This window comes from Mytilus californianus, unplaced genomic scaffold (assembly GCF_021869535.1).
Source record: "Mytilus californianus isolate M0D057914Y unplaced genomic scaffold, xbMytCali1.0.p SCAF_3, whole genome shotgun sequence".
In the NCBI taxonomy this organism is placed as follows: Eukaryota; Metazoa; Mollusca; class Bivalvia; order Mytilida; family Mytilidae; genus Mytilus; species Mytilus californianus.
Window position 1 is genome coordinate 100,705,516 of NW_026262679.1, and position 14,474 is coordinate 100,719,989.

Consider the following 14,474-nt stretch of genomic DNA (forward strand, 5'->3'; position numbering starts at 1 on the left):
TTGATTTCACGATAAATTCATGAATGAATGAACGATAATTTATGAATGAACATGAGCACCTGACCTCTTTCTTAAACACCAATTAAACATATAAAACCGTATTTAAAAGGAGATAATTCAGTCAAATTTTCAGTACTAAATCAACAACTGAAATGATTCCATTTTTTTATGAAACATCGTACGAACGGAAAACGGAATCGCAGGTATAAAAATGCACTTTTTTCCCTTGTAATGACCGCGGATCTATAATTTTTATAGATCGGTTGAAATCCCAAAACTAATTTGCATAATGGAAATTTAGGTGATAGCAATACATCGGAATGACCTGAAGGTCATCCTCTGTAAAAAGGCTTTTGGTGAAGGAATGATGAAATATCTCATTGTAGTTTTTACTAGAAGAGATGAATTGGATACAAATGGTATGACAATTCAGGGCTATGTGACAAAATTTAAAAAGGATCAGAAAAATTTTCTTGCCAGTTGCGATAATCGTTATTTTGCTATCAATAACATTGCACCAGATGCAGGAAAAGAAACACAAGCAAACGACTTAATCAACATGATTTTCGAACTGGAGAAACAAAACAAAGGAAAGATTTACCAAAATGAAGAGTTTGACAACGCAGAGAAAGAACTCGAAAACAGAATACAAGAATTGCATAATAAATCCCCTACCAGTGTTGAAGAAATGTCTATCTTGAGAGCATCGCTGCGTCGCGAAATTACAGAGGGGTCTATTTGGTCTAAAGCAGTTCTCGGAATACTTGTTGCGGGTGGTGCTGGTCTAGTTGGGGCAGTTGCACTATATTTTGCAGGGCCTTCTGCTGTGGTAACTGGTATAGCTGCTATTTTGTCAAGTGTAACAAAGTTTTACCCGAAATGACTCTAAAACATTTAATCGCAATTTAAGGATAAACGGAGTTTTGGATACATTATGACATGCATGTACGTAATTGCAATCTTTAATAATCAATTTTCATTAATGTATGCAATAAATACTTAGCAGAACATACAGAAGAGACGTCACCATGACGACACGATTTGGTTGACCGATACGACGAATCTGTAATTCAACTTTCTATCGACACGACATGATTTGGCAGTCGTAAAGATACCAGTATAGGCGTCTTATCTATAATTTAACCGATTGTGTCCATTCCCAACTGTGATATTTTAACTGGTTGTGGATTTGCTTGACTATCGATGCATGTACCGCAGGAGACGCCTTCCCTGTCGACAATCTCTGTCTTGGTCCTTTTGAGTTCATACGACCCCCTTTGAGTTTTTTGTCAACTGGATTAGTGTCTCCTTAATCAATTTATTGGTATACTACTGTTGTCTAAATTCAGAAGAGGAATGCAAAATAGGTATCCAGATAACACTACAAATATGAAAATATTAAAAGTAAAAATATAAGTTAACTCTCAAAGAAGGAAACACCATTATCTAAGGTTAAGGGAATGCCGGGTTGAGCGCTCACAACCATAATTAACCCCGTCACATTCTTTATGTGCATGTCTCAAAGCTAGAGCCTATAATTCAGTGGTTTTGTTTGGTTGCTGTCTGCCATACTTGTTTTTCGTTTATTGGTTTTAGCATAAATGAAACCGTTGGTTTTTCTCTTTTGAATTATTTCATATTTTGTCATTCCAGGACCTTTTAAAGCATACTATACGGTACGCGATTTACTCATCGTTGAAGGTTGATAGTTCAACTTGTACAAAATGTATCATTGGCAATCAGACAACATCTACATATTTAAAAAAAGAAGACGTTTACGATTATGGGACACATGCACAATTAAATCGCAATTACATTAAAGCTAATTCTTAGGTCAATTCAAAATCACACTATTTTCCATCTTAATCTAAATGCACCGAAATTGGGTTAATTTTTCCTCTGAACATGCGATATTTAATTATATTGCCTCGTTGTAAGAGTCATTACCGCTTGTATAAAATAAAGTCGGTAAACTTTAAACACGTAGGAGAATATTTCCACGATTTTACATTGTATATTGACTCGAACATGATAAGGGTCGACTGATTCGTGATATCGATTGATTGGTTTAATCTTTATTGCATAAGCAACAACATTGATGCAGCAAAATAACAATGTGTTACAGTTTGTAAAATCCCTGAAATATTCAGAAATTTTGAAAAAATCACAAGCAGTGTTAGTAATTTTGTAAAATACCTGAAATTATAAGTTTTATAAAATCAGTGAATATAGTGCTAGCTTTGTAAAATCCCTACTTTAAACCATATAAATGTCATGAATGTGTTAGAAATGTATTTTTTCTAATAAAGAATAATATGTTCAAGGTATCTATTTTAACATACATAACCGGTTTACCCCCTTAAATACAGTGAGTGATTCTGGATAAAAGACATGTCGCCAGTTACAAAGTTTCAAATCACCGTAACTAATTCTGCATGATAAAATTTGGATGACGTCACAATTACCATGCACCTAACCCAAGCCTATTTTCTTCACAGTTTTGTTTGCAGAACAACCACATTTCAAATATTCTAATAAATGATGTCCAACACAAATAGCAGGTAATTTAACTGCTTGACAAATATAAATTATCCTGCGATTCATGAAAATACAGGAACAAGTCTGCTACTAAAGGGGCACAATTGGTACCCATAGGAAAACCTACAACCTGTCGATAGACTTATTTCAAAAAACAAAACGCTTTGTGAGTACTTGAATTTTGTTTTGTCCTAGAAATTGGCGTATTTCTTACCCTTTAATTGATTTCTTAATTATTTTCGAAATGTGATATGCGAATATCAACAATATTCAGACATTTTTTTTTAAATAGGAATCAAGTGACTTTTTGTCAGATTTCTCCCATTCAAACAAATTTTTACAATAAGATGAAAGAGTAAACATATCACATACTATTATGAACAAAGGCAAAAAAAAACACAGAAATAAAGACAATTTTTATGATATTCTGTATATTAATATCTTATTAAAACTGTATAGACGTGATGTTTTATGTGATTTATAGAATTAATAGTTTAAACCAGATTTCCTGTGATAAAATATCCCGGAAATGAAAGCTTGTTACGATGAGTAAAATGTACATATTGGACAAATTTATGACAATTTGCTTATAAAATTAATTTTAACAACATGGGAAATAAACTGGAAAAGTTACCAGAAAAAGAAGTTCAGTTCCTGCGCATGCATACAAATTTTGACAAAACAAGAATTAAAGAGTCATATAAAGAATACCTGGTAAGTTCGACAAATCTGTATGGTTAAAACGCAATTTTAAAGATAAGGATATCCCTTCGTTGCTATGTGCTATGCATTTTTATGATTTGTTTCTTTTGTTAAGGGTATATAAATCGAAAGTTAAAGATTGCAAATTGGTCGCTGTTGATTGTATTCATCATTTGGAGAGAAAAATGGACGCAGGGGAGATAACAAATCAATGATGTATACAAATGTTCTAGTATCGGAAAATAAACAGAACTACAAGGAACAAAACTTTTCTATTTTGAATTAGTTCACACTTTGTCATGCCGGTGCCTTTTATAGCTTACTAAACGGTATGGGTTTTGTTCATTGCTGAAGGTCGTACAGTACATTATAATTGTTAACATCCTCATCCCTTGGTCTCTGGTGATTTAATTTAGTGTAATTGGCAATAATAACATGCGTCTGAATTTTTTTTTGTTTTGTTCATGGAGGTCATTTTAAATTTCATTTTGTTTGCAGAACTCAAAATACACACAAAGGGAAATGAAACCGTCAAATTTAGTATAAAACAGCCCTGGAACCCTTGGGTGAATTAAGTGGAAATGAATTGGTGCTATTTTTTTGGTGCTATTTTTTTTTTGTAATAGAGAGGCGAAGGTTCAAACTCAAAAGTCGAAAACAGACTGGCAATGCCATGGCAAAAAAACGAAAAAAGACCAAATAAGACACTACACAAAACACAACTTAGAAACCCAAAGACTGGACAACACGAACCGCACCAAAAACCGGTGGTGATCTCAGGTGTAGATCATGCTCCACATCTGGCACCCGTCGTATTGCTCATGTCAGTATAAAATCGGTGATAAGTCTAATTCGGTAGGTCACAATCGAGGAAAAGAGGACGTAAGAGTTTTATAGATAGAAGGAAAAGCGAGGTTCGTAGAGCTCTTCTCCTGTTCCGAAACAAGAGCATTTTCTAAAGATGTAACTTTATTATTGTTTTATCGTGCAATAAATATTAGGATTGGCTCTTTGTCAGTTGTTGCCATTGATTTTGTAAGAAAACTGTAATGCTTAGAGTCATGAAGAGGACACTAAAATGAAATGTTACATGAGCAGTTACTAATTGTAGTTAACCGCGATCGCTCATGGAAGAAACAGGAGACAATATTTGAGTGTACTATACTAAACGACTATCTCATTAATTTATTTGTATACCTGTTTTTGTATGTATCAAAATGGATAATTACTCGAAAAAAGTATATTGACTGTACTTGCAGAAAATATCACCGAAAGCCTTGATGGGTCTCTCGACATTCAAAGAATACTTGAGACAGTTCTTCGGTGATGAAGCTGACAGTTTTGCACACCACTACTTCAGAGTGATTGATAAGGACAACAGTGGCAATATAAATTTTGCAGAGTTTTTACTGTATTTGAGCAATGAAAGTGATCCCAATATTTTCTGTAAAATCAGGTTGATGTTTGAATTATTCGATATAGACGGGGATGGCAGGATTGAAAAGAAAGAAATGGCAGAAATATTTAAGGTATATTATGTGATTAGAATATTATATTCGTTCTGTTATGATAACTTTATCTAAATGAGGTGGTAGGTCTCTTTTACCCACGGAAGTACCTCGTTGTAAACATGTGCGCTGACAATTTCAACTTGTTAACTTATTTGTAAATTTTGTCTTGCTGATCATTTGTGCTGTTTGCCGTTTCTCTCTATCTTCTACAATGTTTGCCAAAAAACGTTACAAAAGGGTAAAACTCGTTGCATAAGGACAATATGACTCCTGTAAAGAGTTGACAGACAATTTCGGCTGTGTTGAAATTGAAAATGGAAACGGGGAATGTGTCAAAGAAACAACAACCCCACCAAAGAGCAGAAAACAGCCCAAGGCCACCAATGGGTCGTCAACATAGCGAGAAAATCCCGCACCAAAGGCGGGCTTCAGCTGGCCCCTTAAAAAATGTATACTAGTTCAGCAAAAATGGACGTCACACTTAACTCCGAAATATATAAATGAACCAAAATTAAAAAAAAACACATACAAGACTAACAAAGGGCAGAGGTTCCAGACTTTGGACAGGCGCAAAAATTGCGGCGGGGTTTAACAAGTTTTGTGAGATCTCAACCCTCCCCTATACCTCTAGCCAATGTAGTACAAACAAACACAAAACAATACGCACAGAAAAACTCAGTTTAAAAAAAGTCCGAGTCCGATGTCAGAATAAGTAACAGAAGAAACTAAGCAAAATGACAATGATACATAAGTTAACAAAGGACTACTAGCAGTTACTGACATGCCATCTCCAGACCTCAATTAAACTGATTGAAAGATTATGTCTTCATCATATAAAAATCAAGCACAATCCCTCCCGTTATGGGTTTAGTATCATACCATCATAAAATATACGAGAAGAGCATAACCCGTATCATGCCAACAACTGGTTTTAGAATAAATGTGTTTTGACCTATTTGTAGATCTTGTCTTGTTGATCAATTTGCTGTTTACAGATTTTGTTTATCTACTGGGCGTATTACATTTGCGCGACTTTAATCTATTTTGAACATACTCATCCATTCTCGTCCAATTGAAAATGAGTACTGTTGTTTGTCTAATTATTATAAATGAAAACAGGAGAAAAGAACTATAAACGCATTTTAAGTTGAGATTTCAATAATGTAAACGTTATATAATGGTACATATATATAGCACAAACAAAAAGAAAAGAATTGAAAAGGGACCAAAGATGAAGGTAAATAAAATAATATTTAATCTAATTTTTATACGAGACCTTAAAATCATTGTTTTTTTTTCTCAAGAAACAATGACTGTTGATATAAAAATCAATGAAATTCTAAAATTACAATCGTTTCGACATCAGATGCTTACTTTTTTATCGATGAATGTATTATTTTTTTTCAAAAACTTATACAATTTTAGAAAAGCCGATTTATATAGCATTGTAAGATTTTTAAAATGAAGGAATTTTAGATATATAAGTATTAAATTGTACCTGAAGCAGAAGAAATCTTCATTTTTTAATAATCTATCTTTTTTTGTTATCACAAAACTATCTCATTGCTATAGCATTCCATCTGTTGAAATTACCATTACATATGATTTACATCCCTTTTACTAACCTTGTTAACATTTAAAGTGAGCTAATATTAAGGATTGATTTTTACAATGGGAGAGGCTAATTTTGTTATGCCACTCGAAGGGGTGAATATGTTCTAAATTGGTCAGACAATACTTGGTTATGTTTTATGAACATTTAAAAACCCTCGGCTACGCCTCGGCTTTTAATATTCTTAAAACATGACCAAGTATTTAATCTTACCTATACATATCTACCTGTATTTAACATGCTAGTAAATACAACTCACTGTTAAGTCGTATTATATATTTTATACTGAGCAAATATCAATTCAATTTGTTGGTGTAATTTTGACCATAAAACGTTTATGACTATCTACCACCATTATGTCTGGGACCTCTGCTATATAAAGCAATCTGACTAGTACCCTTGGCAGGGACGAAACAGCTTGTAAATTAACTTTTTTTTAAATCCGCGCAAATGTTATGCAAATCCGCGCATATGTGATGCATCGTATCTGCTATATTGATTGATTGATTATTTGGTATTTAACGCTACTTGTGCTATTTGGTGGCGGTAAGTTTTTATTGTGGAGGAAGCCGGCGCGCCCGGAGAGAACCACGGACCTTCGATAGGAAAACTAACAATCAATCCTAGTCAATTAAAATTTGAGTCGAGCGCACCTGCTACTTGAGGGATTCGAACTCACAACCTCAGTCTTGACAAGGTAGTGATACAGTAGTACGACTACTTGGACCACTCGGCCACCGAGGCCCCGTTATCTACTATAGTATTCACCTTAAATGTAATAAATCATCAATATAATGACTAGAAAAAGTGCTATAACACCTTTCAAGATACTTATTGCAGCATTCTTACTAGTTAAAGTGGTGTAAATACTAACATAAACTAAAATTTTGGTAGGTGGATATAAATACCATGGCTAAGAAAAAGTGTTATAAAATCTTTTCAAATAAATGCTTTTCTTTCAAGATACTTATTTCAGCATTATAACTAGTTAAAGTGGTGTTTATGATATCATAAACTATACTTTGACCTATAAGGGTAGGGGGTCAATTTTCCATGGTAGGGGATCAAAATACCATGGCTATATTAAAAGTATTATAAAATATTTTCAAACATATGTTTTTCATTCAAGATACTTATTGCAGTATTAAAACTATTTACAGTGGTGAAAATGCTATTGTATTAAATAAACATTTTGACCAATTGGGAAGGGGGATTAGTTTTCCATGGTAAGGGGGTCAAATATCTTATATTGTGCTGTTACATGTACACCACAGTCCCAGGTTTGGGACAGGGTTGGGCGCTCACAAACATGTTTAACCCCTTCACATTCTTTATGTTCTTGTCTCAAGTCAGGAGCCTGTAATTCAGTGGTTGTCATAGGTTTATGTCTGTCATATTTGTTTTTCGTAAATTGTATTACTAGTATTATAAATAAGGCTGTTAGATTTTTCTCTTATTTATATTGTTTCACATTTTTCATGTCTTTAATTGCTGACTACACGGTATGGGTTTTCCTCATTGTTGCATGCCGTACGGTGACCTTTAATTGCTTATCCACGTCATCTGAAATCTGGTGGATAGTTCAACTTGGCTCATTGGCAATCATACAGCATTTCCTTATTTTTATAAGGGTATAAAAGTAAGATGATTCTAGCATTTTTCTCTATTTCTTTTGAAACTATGATGACTACACTGAAATGGCGAACAAAAATTATCAGAAATACACGATCTAAAATTGACATTACGACTGAAACCATAATTATGTGTGACTCCCTATAGATGTTACAAGTAATTAAATTGATGGCGGTAATGATGAATAAAAGGATATGGTATATCAATTCATGAACAAATTACTACACGCAGAGGAAAAGCAAAGTTATAAAATTGAGAATGGAAATGGGGAATATGTCAAAGAGACAACAACCCGACCAAAGAGCAGAAAACAGCCGAAGGCCACCAATGGGTCTTCAACACAGCAAGAAAATCCCGCACCCGGAGGCGGGCTTCAGCTGGCCCCTAAATACTAGTAAAAATGTGTACTAGTTCAGTGAAAATGGACGTCATACTAAACTCCAAAACATATAAATGAACTAAAATAAAAAAAAACATACAAGACTAACAAAGGGCAGAGGCTCCTGACTTGGGACAGGCTTAGTATTTTATTGCTACTCTTCCTCTCAGTACGGTCTTCAACACAGATCAACAACTCTCGCCTCACTGCAAGTTTAAGATGGCTCCTATAACTGATTTTCCTGTACCTTCAAAAATATTATACACTGTAGTCAGACACAACATGTAAGTAGCAAACATGATCATCAATACACGATCCAATTAAGCCACATGATCAAAACTGAAGTTATTGCCCTTGAATAACTATTTTAACTCATGAATTGCATTTAGTTTGAAATGTATAATAAATTCACTACTAAAAGCTCTGATCCAAATAAGATAAAATAGACATGAATACTTCGTAGTGTGTTTAGGTCTAACATTTAGTTGTATTTTGATCTAACAAGCAACATGGTCGTAATATCACTAATTATAGACGATTTAAAGAACATAGGGTTGATAAGCCAAATAGTTTCAAACATCTTGAACCTGTAGAGGATTGGGAAAATCTGACGTGTGCTAAAATGGCCATAAAGTTTATCACAACTGTAAATGCATTAACAAAGTCAATTGTCATTACGATTTCTATTAATAGTGTAATTGCTTGTATTTTAGTGATGATTTTTATTGACATTCAGCGTTTTTATATTAAAAAAACAGCTTTCATATATTTACATGACACAAGACCGCCAAATATTAGTATTAATACTTTTGCATTTTGTCTCCCATTTTTGCCCTAGGCCTCCCAACTGCTTGTTTTAAAGGACAAAATTGGAAAATCGACCGCATTTGTACTTACTCAAGGAGCTTCATGTTCAAAGGGGACATAAAAAGATCAACCAAATCCAACTTAGGTCAACTTTGCCTGAGTGAGTTCGAACCTTTTTTCCTTAAGCAGTTCTAAATTTATCAACGGGGAATTTTAGAAGAAAGTGTTATAAATCATTTCAGTACCGAAAAAAACTTACTAATGAGCTGATGATACCATCAGGGACTATAGCAGTTCACCAGCAGTAGTACCGACTCAGTGCTAGACAATGAAAATAACACTACGCCTTTATAAATATACGTAGTGCGCCCGATGTGCTTTTCTTGCCTAATTTTCATCAGGAACGCTCAAACTTAAAAACATTGAAACCTAAGGATGTATAAATACACGAATACGTCAGGAGCTATGTGACCAAAAGGAAGTGCCAAGACTTTAACATCCTATTCATTTAATTACAGTTTTGAAGGGATTGAAGAATATTCTAATATTTAAAATATCGTCATTTGAGTAACAAAATTCCGCCTCCTTTATTTCCATATCGTTTGATCTGTCACGTCTCAAAAACAACCCTCGTTAATTTTGAAGAAATCAGTGTACTCCATCACTTGCAGGAGACGTGTACCATGTTATACAAGTCATACTTAGATGTATTAGTCCGTTTAACAGTTATATACAATTAAAAATATTAATTTGCATATAAAAATCACTTGTATTTTCATTAAATATAATTCGATATCAATCTCCAAACATGCTTGTCTCCTTTCCAGATTGCATTAAAAATGACAGAAGAAGATAAAGAAGATGGGTTAGCTGCACATAAATTAACACAAAAATTATTTGAAGATTATGATAAAGGAAAAGAATTTCTGACACAAAATGAATTCACTGACATGTTCCTTGAAAACAGGATTCTCTTTAAAAACTTTCCTGTTTTAAGTAGTACCTTGTTTACCGAAGTGTGTATGGATCCTAATAAATGATTTAATGTTTAAAATTAATGTTAAACCTTTCCTGCTATACATGTGGATAATGTTTGTTTACATCAAATCATATACATTGTATATAATTTTTTTGTCTTCACAAAAGGATTAAAGAAAATAAAATTTAATTATAGGTTTCATTACGAGTTAAAATTGGATATCGCTTGATATCAACAGATGTTATTTAATTTCAGCATGATAATAATAAACGAGGTTTCGTGTCGAGAATACCACTATCATTGAAATTAAAGAACGAGAGTTGATATCAAGCGATATTTGATTATCACAAGTTGTTGAACCTATTTCTCTTATGGTAAAAAAAACCTCTGTTGATATAATTCCGATTTCGCAAGCTTCACCTAAAATATAAATTATAGTGTGATACTAGAAATATATCTTTGTGCGGGAAATAGATTAAAAAAACAACCATAAAAGAAGTGGTTTTATATCTAGAAGTATATGGATTTTAAAATCTGACACTAGTACACGAGCTAAAGAAAAAGTTAAATCTCAAGAGTTAATTCTTTCCGGGATAGTGAAAGAACACATTTAAAATTTATAAAATATAATTGTTTAAATTTGATTCGTTGAATACTAATTAAAAATAAGTTAAATGAAATGGCAATTTGGTTTTAATATTTGAACATGTTTATTTCGAAACTTACAATTTTATTGACAAATGGAGCATATTTTTCATGCCGGAGTCTTTTATAGCCGACTACACGGTATGGGTTTTTTTCATTGTTGAAGGCCGTACGGTTGCCTATAATATTGCTTACATCCATTTCATTTGAACTTTGTTGGATAGTTGTTTCATTGGCAATCATACCACATCTTCTTTTTTTATATTTACTGCAGGGTTTGTTACTCGTGCTGTATACATGTAGTAAAATGTGTCCCCATGCCCGTAGCGTATGCCCTTATATTTTACAGTTAGGGGTTTTAGCGTGTGAGAGATCTGTTTACATGGTCCAACGTTTGGTCTCCTGTGGGAAGTTGTCTCATTGGCAATCATATCACATCTTCTTATTTTTATATTTACATCATGGTTTGTTACTCGTGCTGTATAAATGCAGTAGAAAGTGTCCCCGTGCCTGTAGTGTATGCCCTTATGTTTTACAGTTAGGATTTTTTGCGTGTGAGAGAGCTGTTTACATATTCCAGTCATTAGGTCTCTTGTGGATTGTTGTTTCATTGGCAATCATACCACATCTTCTTAATTTTATATTTACCTCAGGGGTTGTTACCCGTGCTGTATAAATGCAGTAGAATGTGTCCTCGTGCCTGTTGTGTATGCCATTCTATTTTACAGTTAAGGTTTTTTTGCTTGTTAGAAAGCTGTCTACATATTCCAGTCATTTGGTCTCCTGTGGAGAGTTGTCTCATTGGCAATCATACCACATCTTCTTATAATTTATAATTGCGTTCAGATTTCGAAAATGTGACCTTTACTCGGGAAAAAAAGATTCAGACATTTTGATCCAAAAGTATCAAAAGGAAAAGGGCAACGTCTTAAGAGGTTAATTTTTACCACATGTCAAAATGACAATTTTAACATTCTTTATTTTTATACTTTTACAGAAAAAAAATGTAAAGCTAAATAAATTTCAACAGAACCGGGATCTATATTAAATTTTATTAACTTGTGAAAATATTTTGTTTTAGAATTAAAATCTATCTATATTAAAAATATAAAACAAGATATCAGTACAGTTGACTTATTATTTTACTATAGAACCCTATGGGATTTTATTTTTTAAAATTTTCAAATGATTATAAATTGAAAACCGTTTGTGATAGACAATCTTTTTAATTGAAAATGTTCTAAATGATAAAGCACATTAAATGAAATACAGGGTGGGTCCCCAGGGGTCATCCCCACCCCCTGCCATTTAAGAAACTTCTAATATCTTGTAAATGGTCGAGATCCCCACCCCTAAACCATATATATTCTGGTTTGTCATGCTAAGATGGTTTGAATGATATACAGGGCTAGTCCCCAGGGGTCATCCCGACCCCCTGCCATTTGAGAAAGTTCTAATATCTTGTAAATGGTCGAGATCCCCACCCCTAAACCATATATATTCTGGTTTGTCATGATAAAGCACATCAAATGAAATACAGGGTTAGTCCCCAGGGGTCACCCCCACCCCCTGCCATTTAAGAAAGTTCTAATATCTTGTAAGTGGTCAAGATCCCCACCCCTAAACCATATATATTCTGGTTTGTCATACCAAGATGGTTTGAATGATATACAGGGTTAGTCCCCAGGGGTCATCCCGACCCCCTGCCATTTGAGAAAGTTCTAATATCTTGTAAATGGTTGAGATCCCCACCCCTAAACCATATATATTCCTGTTCATCATGTCTCGAACATTTGAATGACGTATAGGGTCAGTCCCCAGGGGTTCCCCCCACCCCCAATGTTCTAGTATCTTGTAAATGGTCGAGATCCCCACCCCTAAACCATATATATTCTGGTTTGTCATGCCAAGATGATTTGAATGATATACAGGGTTAGTCCCCAGGCATCACTAATGCATATAACTTTACTGGACCAAACCAATTTTCACTGGACTTTGTCCAATGTCAGGCGACCCTGGGAATTACGAATTATGGGAGCTTCGTTTGGGAGGCTTCGTAACAGCATCCTGTTATAATCATTTCTTGTTATAGTTTGTTCTTATGTTGTGCTTATGTTACACCACTTTTCCAGGTTAGGGGAAGGGTTAGGCGGCTATAAATATGTTTTCCTCGGCAAAATCTGTATGTGACTATCCCAAGTTAGGTGTCTGTAATACAGTGGTTGTCGTTTGTTGCTGTATACCATATAAGTTTTCCTTTTATTGTTTTGTACATAAATCAGGCCATTCGTTTTCTCGTTTGAAGTGTTTCACATTTGTCATTTTGGGGCATTTCATAGCTTGCTTTGCAATATAAGTTTTCCTCATTTTTGAAGACCGTACGGCGACTTTAATAAAACGTAGTCTGGTCTCCGGTGAAGTATTATCTAATTGGCAATCATTCCACATCTTTTTATTTATATATTAGCTTGCTTTCAGTCTACATTTATGTATTATATAGTACTGTTGTACTTGTACCTTCATATATACTTTATTATCGCTATTATAGAGGAACATGTTCTTTCCCTGAATGATTTTCTTGAGTAAGCTCTTCTGTTGCTGTTGATTAAATGATCAAGATTGAAATTTAAAGTATTAATATCTCGTTAAGTCTCCTTTGATAAGTTTTTTTTACGAGATCTTATGTAACTTCAGTTAATTTCTGTTGCCTCTTACATTTTTGGGCCAATCAATATTTTGTTTCGTTATACCTTATGTTGGTTATTGATTTGAAATGAAATTTAAATCAAAACGATTTTTTGGCAAAACACTATAATTGTACACGTAAAATAATTCAAACGAGAAAACTAACGGCCTGATTCATGTACAAAACAATGAACAAAAACCAAATATGCATTTTTGAATTATGATTCAGTCAGACACAAATCGTTTTTAAACATCAATTTATTTTCAAAAATAACATACATTTGTCATTTCAGGGCCTTTTATTGCTGACTATGCGGTATGGGTTTTGTTCAATGTTGAAGGCCGTACGGTGACCTATAGTTGATAACTTTTATGTCATTTGGTCTCTGGAGAGTTGTCTCATTGGCAATCATACCACTGTGTGACATCTTTTTTCTATAGTTACGACCTTTGAACACGCCTGGTGATGATTAATCTATATGTTTGACAGGCTAAAATGTATGCATAATTTGTATATTTGGATTGTTTAAAACTGTTTTTATGGCTTTTAAAAGCTAAACGTAGGTGTATAATTAAAGATTTTTTGCATCTTATATACTTGTTTATACTCAATTGGTAGTATGAAGCTACGAGATATTGTAATTTTTGCGCATTTAACAAAACAGCCGATTTCAGTAGGTGCAAATACTTTTGGGTTTTTAAGATGCATTAGCATAAATTCAACTGAAAAAAAACATGCACGAAAAGATAAAATATTGATCTTAAAAAGCTTTAATTTGCATCTCTGCCCCCGGCAACAGTATTTTTTTTGGGGGGGGGGGGGGGGGGGGGGGGGGAGTCTAAAAATGGGCAATTATCGTATTGTAAAGAGACAGTCGAGTACACATTTTACGTTCAAGGCGTGTTTGAGTTGATTGTTTTTTTCCTGAAAACGTATAAAATAAAAATAAAATGTTTGATATATCTGGCTTTAGATTAGATTTT

The 14,474-nt window shown here is 33.8% G+C and overlaps 1 long non-coding RNA gene across 1 annotated transcript; it reads left to right on the forward strand.

The window, feature by feature from the left end:
* The first annotated feature begins 348 nt into the window (after positions 1-348).
* LOC127735553 (uncharacterized) lies at positions 349-14,083 on the forward strand. Its single transcript, XR_007998450.1, has 3 exons — positions 349-3,252; positions 4,500-4,769; positions 10,009-14,083. It is a non-coding gene; the product is annotated as an uncharacterized LOC127735553 (long non-coding RNA).
* Positions 14,084-14,474: the final 391 nt, after the last annotated feature.